Here is a 12835-nt window from a genome sequence, read left to right as displayed (position 1 = left end):
CAATGTATCGTCAAAACACAACATGTCGACTATCATAATTTTTGATCAACTGCTAATCTGGAAGGCATCTGAAATTGTGAATGCTGTTTCAGATGATTCTTCAATTAGGGATGTGATACTGTTGCTTAGCACTTTCCATATCTTCATGAATATGTTGGGTGCCCTTGGCACTTTGATGGATGACACTGGACTCAAGGAGATCATGGAGACAGTATATGGTGAAAATGTCGTCATACACATGATGAGTGGAAAGGCAGTGTAAGGAGCATTTCGTGGCCAACTGCTTGTAGATCAGTGTCTTACACGTCAGATTGTTTCCAAGATCATGGAGAATGAACCTGGTTTTCAGTACCAAATGGAGGAACTTGAGCGATTGATGGAAACTGGCGAGTGTGATTTAGATTCATTGTTGGAACCAGATTGAATAGAAAGAATCCACAACTCTTTAATTGAGAAAAGATATCAACTGGCAAGGACCTTTAAAATCAGCAAACTATGGATAAACTATCAGCAAACTATGGATAAACTATCAGCAAACTATGGATAAACTATCAGCAAACTATGGATAAACTATCAGAACATGCTAAATATAGCTGGGGCACTTGTTTCAGTTAATCAAATGACGTTTTGGTAGATGCATCTCAGTACTGTCTCAGCTTGCCTGCCAATATTTGTGGCAGCTGGCCATTTGAATTATCTGAAGTTGTATATATCTCCAGAAGATGTATGTTTTGAAAGACGACAAGCCTGAAGTACATCAGAAGTCCCACTCTGAGTTTCACGTAATCCAATGCAGAAGCCAATACTGGGCTTTTTTTTGGCTCTGATCTTGATTGAGCAGACACTAATGTACTCACTCAAAAGCCAAGGCAGGTTGGCGTGATGGAGTGGGATGTCCGAGCATCAGGGAATAGTTTGGGCCATCTCGTCACTGTGTCATCCCTTCAGACCATGTCATGCAAGATCTTACAAAAAAGAAGTTATATAACAAATGAACAACATTGGTTGAAAAGAGATAAATCTTGGAAAAATTACGGAAAAACTAAACAGTGTTACACTGTTTTCAACCTATGAATTGTTACACAATATCATCACAGGAATTAATACCAATAAAGACAAAATCGGAAGAGACATTGTACTAGAAATGAACGAGCAATCGGTGTTTCCTACTCTCACAGAGTTTGAATGTAAAGGCTCTTGCATCCAATAAGAACGTAAAAGTATCTGCAGATCGTTGCATTGACCCAGCGCTCCTGTTTCAGAGGTTTCTTGTAGTTTCTCAGATAGAAAATCTTTGGCTAGATGATGTCATGTTTCATGATGAACTGTGTCTATATTCGATGTCTTTGTTTGAGCAAAAAGGCCTCTTGCATCGAGCGGACAAATTGTAACTTGCTGAAGCAATCAGAAACTGAGACAGTGGTGTGCAGCCAACTGTCCCAGTCACAGAGCACAACATAGTAGACAGCGTATCGAGTATCTCTTCTTCCGAAATGGAAGGAAGGGAGCATCTACAGTTTGATTGCAGACGGTTATACCTTATTCACTATCAAAAACTATAGAAGAGCGACTATGGTGTATGGTGGTTATAAGACTGAACCAAGTATAAAGGACTGTGTGCCTCAGCGACGAAGTTGAAAGTTGAATGTAAACAAAGTGAACATTACCGAGGCGATGATATTTTCTGGGGAAAAGAACGACTGTTGAATGCAGTAAACAAACAAGCACTGATTCGAATGAAGCAGAAAGGATGTGATGTTATTTAAGCAGAAGGAGATGCAGACATTGACATTGCAAAGCCATCAATATGTCTGCTTTCAGAGTGACATGCCTTATTGGAGAAGACACAGATCCTGTTCTCTTGCTGTTTCATACAAATGTATACAAATGTACTGCACCCTATTTCCGCTCTGACAAGATGAAATCCTACGTCTATAATATCAAAGTTCTCAAACAGGTGCTTGGTGAATTGTTTCTCCACGCATTTATAGGATATGATTGTTCAGGGTGTTTGGGAGTGGAAAGAAATTGGTGTTCTAGCAAATCATCAAAAGAGAAAAGACAATAAAAGACTGTTGAAAAGTATTCTCTTGAGCAAAGTAAATGCAGAATTTTGTGGAAACCAATGGTTCTAAAACAATAATAGCACTGTGCAATGGAGATCAGAAGGATTCACTGGTGTTGATTTGATACAATATGCTTTGCAAGAAAGTTGCAAGAGCAAAGATATTCGTCACACTAGGACGATTCCTCCTAACAACCTCTGCATGTAAATTTCATTCTCTGCATACTTACTGCCAGATTATAGAGTGAATAGGATGTACCATCTGAGTGAGGATGGAGGTAGAAAAGGACAAACTTGTTCCAGTGATGATCGACAAAAGTCCTGCTCCAGAAGAACTGATTCAGATGATTTACTGAAACTTTTTGTAAAGATGTAATATCCTAAGGTAAATCTGCAAAAGGCGTGAATTAGAATGCACCAGTGCATGTGGACATTGTCAAGATGGCAACTGTGACAAGATGGAAGACAACCATATTGTAGTCAGCCGGAAAGCAGGAAAACGGAAGACAATTCCACAGGCGTGCAGTTCTAAGAAAAAAGCTTTGTTCATGGAATTGACGTTTAGGTTTAGGCACAGATAAAGAGTGGGGGAAATTACTGATAGTGTGTACAGCTAGACGAGTGTTTCTTGTGAAAGTTTGGCGAGGGGGGACCATAGATTGAAGCTCAGTCGAACACTTTCCATGAAAATAACGATACATCAGAGACAAACTCGCAACATCTCTTCTGTGAGATAGAGGTTGCAAGGAAGAGAAAAGGACATCTCCTACAAGGCTACGAAGTCTATTTTGAAGTCTATCAAGGCAGGACAAGTCCTTTCTAGCAGCTCCTGCCCAGATGTGGCAACAGTATTCCATCGTTGAACGTACCTGGCTCTTATATAGATAGAGAATAGCATCAGCAGTGAGATATCTACCGGATCGATAGAAAGATCCCACCATTTTTCCAGCGGCCTTGGCAACAGATTTGATGTACGTGTTCCATTTAAGATCAGGAGTAATGGTCAAGCCAAGAAGCTTGTCAAAACTTGAGGCCTCCTGAAGACGAGAGCCATTCATTTCAATTGATGCCAGATGTGGATCAGAATGTTGATGATGTAAAGAGAGAAGCTTGGTTTTAGATGCATTAAAAGTAACCAGCCACTCCTTACCCCATTGTACTACGTGTTCAAGATCAGAGGAGAGAGAATTGGAGAGAACTTGGTCGTTTACTGTCTTAGATGTGCTACCATAAATGGTAGTGTCGTCAGCATAAATGTCTACAAATGATGTAAGGATGTGATTTGGAAGATCATTAATGTAGATCAGGAAAAGAGTTGGGCCCAGGATGGACCCCTGAGGGACACCGGCATTAATACTGTGAGCTTCTGATTTTTGCCCCTCAACTACTACTCTTATGAACCTATCAGAAAGAAATGATTTAATAATTGAGAAGACATTTCCAGCTATACCATAGCTAGAGATCTTATGAAGTAAACCTTTATGCCATACCCTATCAAAGGCCTTAGATATGTCAAGAGCAATTGCCCTAGAAAGGTTGCCTCCGTCGAGAGATTTGCTGATCCTATGAGATATAACTGTAAGCACATCTGCTGTAGATCTAGCAGAACGGAAACCATATTGAGTGTCACTAAGAAGGTTATTTTAGTTGAGATGGTTGATTACTTCTGTATTTAACACAGATTCCAGCAACTTACTCATGACGCACAGGAGACTTATTGGCCTGTACTGAGAGGGGGATGAGCGATCACCTGAATTCTTAAATACAGGGCATACTGATGAAATTTTCCAGGGAGATGGGAAACTATTCTCCTTAAGACAACGTTTAAACAGTTTTGTAAGTATGGGCGCTAGTTCAGGTTGAAGTTTTTTGAGTACTATAATTGGAATACCGTCAGGGCCAGTTGCTTTACTGGAATCAAGGTTTTTGATTAGCTTGGCAACATCACGTACAGATATACGTATATCACATAGCGTGTTTTCTGATACAGGAGGAAATATTGGGGGTTGGCGGCCTAGATCACAAAAGGTAGAATTAGCTGCAAAGTTCTTGCCAAAGAGTTTGGCTTTGTCTGATGCTGACGAGATTACCTCAGGTCCATTGATAATAGTTGGGATGGAGCACACGCTTCTGTTCAGGATTCTGTTTGCTATTTGCCAAAACTGGTGGGAATCAAGTCGCTGCTCAGCTACTTTGGACTTAACAGATTGAGCATACAACTCTCTTGCATTCTCTATTACTTTCTTACAATGGTTGCTGGAAGTCCTGAAAGCGGCTTTAGTTTCCATACATCTATTACGTTGGAAACAGTGGAAAAAGTGATTTCCGTGCGCAATGGCAGCAGCACATTCTGGAGAGAACAATGGCTGGCTGTTAGGTTTTTACTGAAATTTTTTCGAGGGTATGAAACGGTCAATACCTACAATTAACCATTCCGTCAGGTCTAATACTATAGAGGACACATCCTTTTTAAACATGGAATGCAGAGGTAGATCAGATATAAATGTACGGAAGCTATCCCAGTCAGTCTTAGTGTATCAATATGCTGTACGATGGAGAGGTACATCTGGGGACTTATTACATTTCATTCTTATCTTAATTGATACAACAGAGTGGTCGGAAGATCCAAGAGGCGACAAAACAGAAACTGAACATAGTTCAGGGCAAGTTGTGAGAAAAAGGTCTAGTAGGCTCGCATACTGGCCATCATTGTTGGGCACACGGGTGGGTTCGTGAACAATCTGAGTGAGGTCATAGGCAATGGAGAAATCATGACAGAGGTCATAAGCAATGGAGAAATCATCGGTCTTGTTTGAGTGGGTCAACCATTCGACGTTGTGAACATTGAAGTCTCCACATACGTGAATGTTAGCTGAAGGATAAGCAGATAGGACTTGGTCAATTTTCTCAGATATGCTTTGAAAGATAGTAACTCCGCTGTTGTGGGGGCGATAGAGAGTAAATATAAATGCCGTAGTGTGAGCTAAAGCAACCCGGAAGCACATATAGGGTAAGTTAGGATCTTCCCTGGAGATGTCCCTCCCACATGGAAAGCTATCTTTAATATAGGCACATATTCCATGCCCATGGCGATCTTGGGGGTCAGATTTAGAAGTTAAGTTAGATTATCCTTTAATTGCGAACTCTTCTAGGGAAATAGCCTGTCCAATGCCAGTTTCACTTAAAAATAAAAGGTCTGGTTTAGTCTCCTGTAATTGGGTTTCAACCTCTGGAAGGTTAGAACGTAGACCCCTGATGTTGGAGAAGGAGACATGGTAGTAGAGGTCTACGTTGGAAGTTGGAGAACCGGGTTTAATCGTGTATTTTTTCTTGAAACTTGTCATGATGAAATTTTCGAATTTGTGGACAAGGTCGTCAGATTTACTTAAAGCATAATAGATTGGGGAAACTAAGAGATTTTATTAATTTTATTAATATGTATTTTTAAGTATGAGCTTCATATGAAACACGTTTGAAAAACAAATAACCTTGTTTGAAGAATAAAAGCAATTCTTAAGTAACTCTGTTTAAAGAGATTAAAAAATATCTTATTAATTAATATTTTAGAATAAAATCTTTAAAAGATATCCATATAAAGTAGCTCAAAGGACAAAAATGAATTTATATATTAAAAAAGAACCGTCACATGAAGCACATTTATTTAAAAATAAAGTAACTCAATTTTAAGAAGAAAACATATTTCTATTGATATTTTAAAACAGTAACTTCATATGAAATATATTTATTTGAAAAACATAATAGCTCAGCAACTGAGCCACAGAAGGATCAACATGACTCAGTGAGAATGATGCAACTGACTGCAATCATTTACCAGTTTGTTGAAATTAGGTGTCAAGTTGCTTATTCTTAACACTGACTGAAGATTTAAATCAGTGAGAAGTGATCTGTTCTTTGACTTGTTAATTTTCAATATGGAAAATGTCTGCTCACATATGTAAGTTGAAGCAAATAACACAAACATCTTCCTTGAAATATTTTTCATATTTTTAAACTTTTCTGGGTGCAGAGATGCATAAAATTCGACTTGTGGTTTATTTTCAAAGAGCCCTTTTAAAGAGCTGTCGGCTTGCAAATCAATAAGATCTACCTGTAGTTCTTTGGCAGCTGTTTCAACGTCACATGCAAAAGGTGAGCTGAGCAAATCAAACTGTCCTTCAATTGCCTTGAAATCAGCAAATCTTCTGATAAATTCCTCTTTTAGAGCCATCAAGTGGGAACTGTATTTATCTGATAATGCTTGTGTAACAGCTCGTGTTTTCAACAGAGGAAAATGAACAAAGTTTTGCTCTTTAAGCTGCTTGACAAAAAGGTTTAAGTTCCAATTGAAACGCTTTCACTTCAACATACAATTCATGAGCAAATACACTTTTGCGTTGTAGTTTTGTATTTAACTCACTCAGCTTTTGCAATATGTCTACAGCAAATGCAAAATCACAAACCCATTCGTCACATTCCATTTCTTTTAAAAAGTCACAAGGAATTTTTTTCATATTAAAAAACATGACAACCTCTGCTTTAACGTCCCATATTCTCTTCAGTACTTCCCCCATACTTAACCATCGGATATTTGTGTGATACAACACATCAGTAAAAGCTGCCTCGATATCTTACAAGAAACATTGGAACTGCCTGTGTTTCAGTCCCCGTGCTCTTAAGTTCACTGCACGCACTACTGGATCCATAACATGTTTGAGTTTCAAAGATGATTTACAGAGGTTTTCTTGATGTATGACGCAGTAAAAAGACAACACACTGTGCGATGAAAAATCTTTGATTTTTTTATTCATCAAGGCCACTAGGCCACAGTGTTTGCCTCTGAGTGAAGGAGCGCCATCAGTTGTAATACTTGCCAGTTTATCCAGGCTTAACCTAGACCTGATTAGACTGCTAATGATACTGTTGTATAAATCGTTTCCAGTGGCTGTGTGTTTGAGAGACTCCATGGATAGCAATTTTTCTGTAATTTCAAAGTTTTTGTCAATTCAAAAATGGATAAGCATCGAAAATTTCACGAAAATCTGACCATTAGTTGATTTTTGCTAGATTTGTTAAACGGATTTTTGCTAGATTTGTTAAACGGATATGTTTTCAATGCTTACTACGGGGGAACGTTATTTTAAAGCGCCAATTATGTAAACACGATTTTCGTCTCGCAATTTCATTATTTTCGTACGATGAAATTTAAAAAAAAAATTATTACTAGTTTATTTTGCCCTTCTTCTTTAAAATGGTACAGACATTATATTCATAATATTAATTTATAATAAAGTTACATCGTGTTACATATAGGGGGGTAATTCTGTGGTGAATTTTGAAGGTGCCTACGGAACTTCTAATTTCGTCCCAGTGCTAAAAATAATTTTCTAATTGAACACGTGACCAAGAAATCGTACGAAAATAAGAAAATGAATATCAATCAATGTTTGAATTTATTCACAGATAACTAAAAAACAATGTTTTTACTTGGCCTTCAAGATCAAAGTGTAGTATCTCTTCTTCAGATGCTGCACTTCAATTTCTTGTTTTCTGTCAGTGGAGGAGAAATCCTTCACGACTGAGACAATTCTTATTTTTGTTCCTTTTCTCCACGTTAAAAAACGACCCTGGTGTCTAACTCCGGGGAGGGGGGGCATTGTAAATAGGAACAACTATTGTGATTTTATTTTCAGAAACAAGAATTATAAACAAAAAATTATATATATAGGAAACGAACATTTTTTGGGTTTGTATTACTGTACACATAGATTCGAAAAAGTTGTCAAAAAAAAACAAATGGGTTTGTATTACTGTACACATAGATTCGAAAAAGTTGTCAAAAAAACAAATATATAACAAATGAATGTTATCAAAGGCAAGATAAGTTACTTTTCTACCTAACTGGATATATTTTTCGTGTTTTATTTAATGTAACAGGTTTATTCAGCTCGAAAAGCATGCAGTGTTTACCGATGTATCGGAAAATTCAAAATGGCTCCCGACTGTCTCTTTAACACGGTAAGTTTGGGAAAAGATGTTATAAATAATAAACTAGGCAAAATACTATTAAAAAATAACCGAATATATGTCAACTTATGTCACGGTAACATATATTGAGCGAATTTCTAACAGTATTTTGTCTAGTTTATTATTTATAATACCTTTTCCCAAACTTACCCTCTCCGAGAAAGAGTCGGCCGCCATTTTGAATTTTCCAATACATCGGTAAACACTGCATGTTTTTCGAGCTGCATAAACATGTTACATTGAATAAAAACACAAAAATATATCCAGTTTGGTAGAAAAGTAACTTATCTTACCTTTGATAACATTTATTTGTTATATATTTGTTTTTGACAACTTTTTCGAATCTATGTGTACAGTAATACAAACCCAAACAAATATATAACAAATAAATGTTATCAAAGGCAAGGTAAGTTAGTTGTCTACCAAACTGGATATGTTTTTAGTGTTTTTATTTAATGTAACAGTAACACGTTTATTCAGCTCGAAAACCATAGTGTTTACCAATGTATTGGAAAATTAAAAGTGGCGCCCGACTCTCTCTTTGACACGGTAAGTTTGGGAAAAGGAGTTAAAAATAAAAAACTAGGCAAAATACTGTTAAAAACTCACGGTGTCAAAGAGAGAGTCGGGTGCCATTTTTAATTTTCCAATACATCGGTAAACACTGTATGTTTTTCGAGATGAATAAACATGTTATATTAAATAAAAACACTAAAAGAATATCCAGTAAGGTAAAAAAAGTAACTTATCTTGCCTTTGATAACATTTATTTGTTATATATTTGTTTTTTGACAACTTTTTCGAATCTATGTGTACAGTAATACAACCCCATTTTTTAAATGAAAAAATAAAATTTGTTTTTAATTTTAACGGGAATAATATTTTTTTTATTGTTATTAACATGAAAATGGAATTTATAAATTTATTTGAAATTATTGATATTTATTAAATTAATGGGAAATGAAGCCATTTTTGATTGGTATTAACATGAAACGATAGAATTTATAAATTTATTTTAAATTATTTGTTTTTTTTATATTTTTTTTGATAAATTATTTTTTCGCTGAATTTGTTTTTTCTATTAAAATTGACTTATTTCACGCATTCGTAGTTTTTAACAAAAAAAATGAGTAAACCAGAACGAAATTAGAAGTTCTGTTCCATTTTTGTGACAACCGAAAAACATAGCATGCTTACCCATATTTACCATAATGTTGATACAATGTACGAAAATATAAAAAAAAAAGAAGTAAAATGAGGACTTCAAAATATATCGAAAACATAACAAAAAATAAATAGAAACCGCATGAAACAAATCGAAGATTCGATTGGTATTCACACATTTTTGCAATTTTTTTAAACACCCACAAAATTTTACCTTGTATAAACTTTTTGCATATATTGAATTAATTTTTGGTCATTTATAGAAAAATGGAAAACAAGATTAAAAGTGTGTTTTAATAAATATTTTATAAATCAGTTAATTTATTTTAATCAGTAATAAATGTACAAAATTGACTAATATATATATATGTAGGCGTCCTGTAAAATTTTAAATTTTAGATATTATTTCAATCAAGATATTTTGAACAAGTAAATATTTGATAAAACGGGTCAATATTGATTACATTTTTTAAAAAATATTTTGCTTGAATTTGCATAAAACCCTCTTATTGATATTCTAAAAAGTTTGACTTACGAAATTACATTTAAATTTACTAAATTTTTGTAACAAATTAGCATAATTACAGATGTAAACAAAATAATTAGTCAATATTTTAACTTACTAAAATGCTTGGCAATGAATTTATATGTCCTTTCTTTGGAAATTCTAAATATCATATGAAAATTTTAGTGTCTTTTAGGAGTAACGGAGATGGGAGAGAGAGAGTTCGCTAAGACTTGACCGGTCGGTCTGCTACAAGCGCCAGATTTTATGGTCCCCACAATATTTTTAGTATATCAAAATAATTTATTGCCTGTTTTCGGCCAGGCAAAAGTTTGGGGCACGGCAAATCAAAAAGGATCCAATAAAGCTACACCTGGCAGTCTAGCTGGGAACCAAGTGTAAACTTACCAGTCCCCATAAAACAGTCATTTTTTAATGTGTAATTCGTAAGGTTTCTTCGTTTTATTTTACTTTATTTGTTTTTCTTTCTTCAGAAATTTAGTTAGATTGTTAACGAAGGTATATTTTCATCTCCAAATTTTCATTTTTTGCAAGGATCTGTCCGTACATGTGTCCGGAACTCCGCACAGCTACGAGAAAACCACAATTCAATATTCAGTACTTGGAGGGCCGTATGAATTCCTTTGGCGGGCCGCATGCGGCCCGCAGGCCGTAGTTTGCCCACGCCTAGTTTATACCATTATAAGTAAGATAGTGTTATTTTTAGTGTAAAAGACGTATTTTACTACTTGTTAAATACATAGTTTTTAGTTTTATGCTTTTTTAAATAAGGATTTGCTTAAATGATCATCTTTTTCACAGCATAAAAAGCTTTATATACACATTTAAACAATGGAAAGGAAAATTTTGAACTATTGTGTTTTAGCAACAGCATTACAACAAAATAATCTACTTACGTTTTAAAAAGCAATTTTTTTTCAGCTGAACAAACTTTAGTTATAGATTTTTTAAGTGTAAAAGAATTGTCGATCTTCTTTTCAAGCTAGCTATGAAGATAGAGAAATAAAGAGAGAGAATGGACACAAACTCACAAAAACAAATAAGAAAAATCTTATAATTATTTGTGAGGAATTCATTTGTGTGTGAATTCAAGAAATGTTTAACCTAGATACTGAAATGAGACGGACGTTATATAATGTATAATATTTTAGTTCCTGTCTGTTTGTTTTCTGCTCATGATACCATCGTAGAGTTCTGGAAATTAGGTCCCCATAAGCATATTTTTAAACTATGGTACTTGGATAAGTACATATCATTTTTATCAAAGAATGATATTATTGGATCTTGGTGATATTTACCACAGCTGGAACGCATGGCACAAATGCGAACGGTGGAGATGAAGATCTAGTGCACAAGAGGAGGTTTAATCATGCCCACAAAAATTCCTGAGCGGTACTGTCGACATTTCTATTAGTGGCGCTTCAGGCGATTAGAAATAAACAAACAAGAGAGAAAGTAAAGCCTGGGAGGGTGGTTTGCATAAGAATGCTTTGCCCAACGAATACATGGATCCAGAATCCAATAGATCAATTACCAAGAACCTGTATTTGAGTGGTGTGCCTATTGTTGATGTTTAAAGGATTTCATCGAACATCCAGGAAAAAAGAAATATCACACCCTTTATAAGGCCTGCTGTGTAGTGCCACAGTATATTATTATTTTTTGTTATATTTCTAGTTGTGTTTGCCCAATATTATTTTATTTCAACTTGCCTGTAATTATATGTAGTCAGTTGGTTATGTCTGTACGATTTTCTTATTATTGACAAAAAATGAATCTGAAAAATAATCTTTATCGTCTTTAAGGAACCACATACGTTTTTTTTGATTTCCCATCATATCCTATAGTTGCAATTCATATTTGCTACTAATGAAGTCTGAACACAGTCTGATCATCTACCACAAGAACAAGTGAGAGGCATGGAAACATAGGGGGTGGAGGCGGATGCCTTAGCAAATAGATCGTTTAGAGTGTTGACGGTAGGCATTTCTTAACAACAATTATTTTTCACTCCAAAAGTTCGAAATCCAGTGATACAGGGAGATGCATTTTTACAGCTGCATGAGATTATGAACATTTTAATTTACGAAAGAATGGCTTACTGTGCAGCACACTACATTTTATACCCTAATCCTAACGTTGAACCTATAAGTGAATTAATCTATCTTTTGTCAGGTTAAACAATGAATTCTTCTGGTGCTATATGTTAGCAACACCTAAATCAATTACATTGGTGAGGAGGAGGATGATGAGGAGGAAGAGGAGGATATATGGTTTAAAATAAATTTAGTTGAGAGTGAGAAGCAGAATCTTAAAAAATTATAGAAAAATACCATTCAGTTGTAGTTTAATGCACAAAATTTAACATGCATTTTGTTCATATATATTGCGTCTTTATTACTGCATGCATATGAATATATGCACGCTTACAACCTCTCACACACAGACATAGACACGCATACACACAGACACGCACATACTATTAGCCACATCCCATATTATACACATGGGATAGAAAAATCCACAATAAGAAAAGTGTCTGTCATAGGTTGGACTTTAGGCTGGTGTTGACTACATTACTTGCATATTATGTCTTAAGAATGCCTCTATTTTCAGGCGAATTCAGTCTAAATTTTATTTTCTCTTTGAAAATTGTTTTGTTTCAGCCTCATCGACTATCATCCCTTTATATAATTTAGAATGTGTCTAAATAGAAAGGGAAACAAAGTTATCCTTGAAAAGCAATGTTTTTGTCTGAATCTAGATGTATGCATTACTATCAAAGATTTGCAGGTGTGTGTTGACATGCACATACACAAATATAAATCATAAATATAATTGCAAAAATCTGAAGGATGTCAATTTACATTTTGTTACAGTATGTACATGCTAAGAAGTGCTGGTATAGAGTGTGTTAGAATCATCAAAACATTCGACCCTCGTATGAATTAGTTGAACTCATGCCAGGACATCATTAGTTTGTGAAGTTGTATCCATGCTTTGATAAGTTTCAATGTGCTTTCAAGTTAAGCAAGTGCGACAAAGATATTCATGTA

General features: G+C 35.2%; 1 protein-coding gene across 8 annotated transcripts in view; it reads right to left on the bottom strand.

Moving 5' to 3' along the window:
- Window positions 1–12835, bottom strand: part of LOC145293826 (potassium voltage-gated channel protein Shaw-like) — a 523690-nt gene that overhangs the window by 185804 nt on the left and 325051 nt on the right. The window lies entirely within an intron of this gene.

This window comes from Euprymna scolopes, chromosome 15 (genome assembly GCF_053919585.1).
Source record: "Euprymna scolopes isolate OS-2025 chromosome 15, ASM5391958v1, whole genome shotgun sequence".
Lineage (NCBI taxonomy): Eukaryota > Metazoa > Mollusca > Cephalopoda > Sepiida > Sepiolidae > Euprymna > Euprymna scolopes.
Note: the sequence above shows the minus strand (reverse complement) of the source record. Positions and strands in the feature narration are given on the sequence as shown.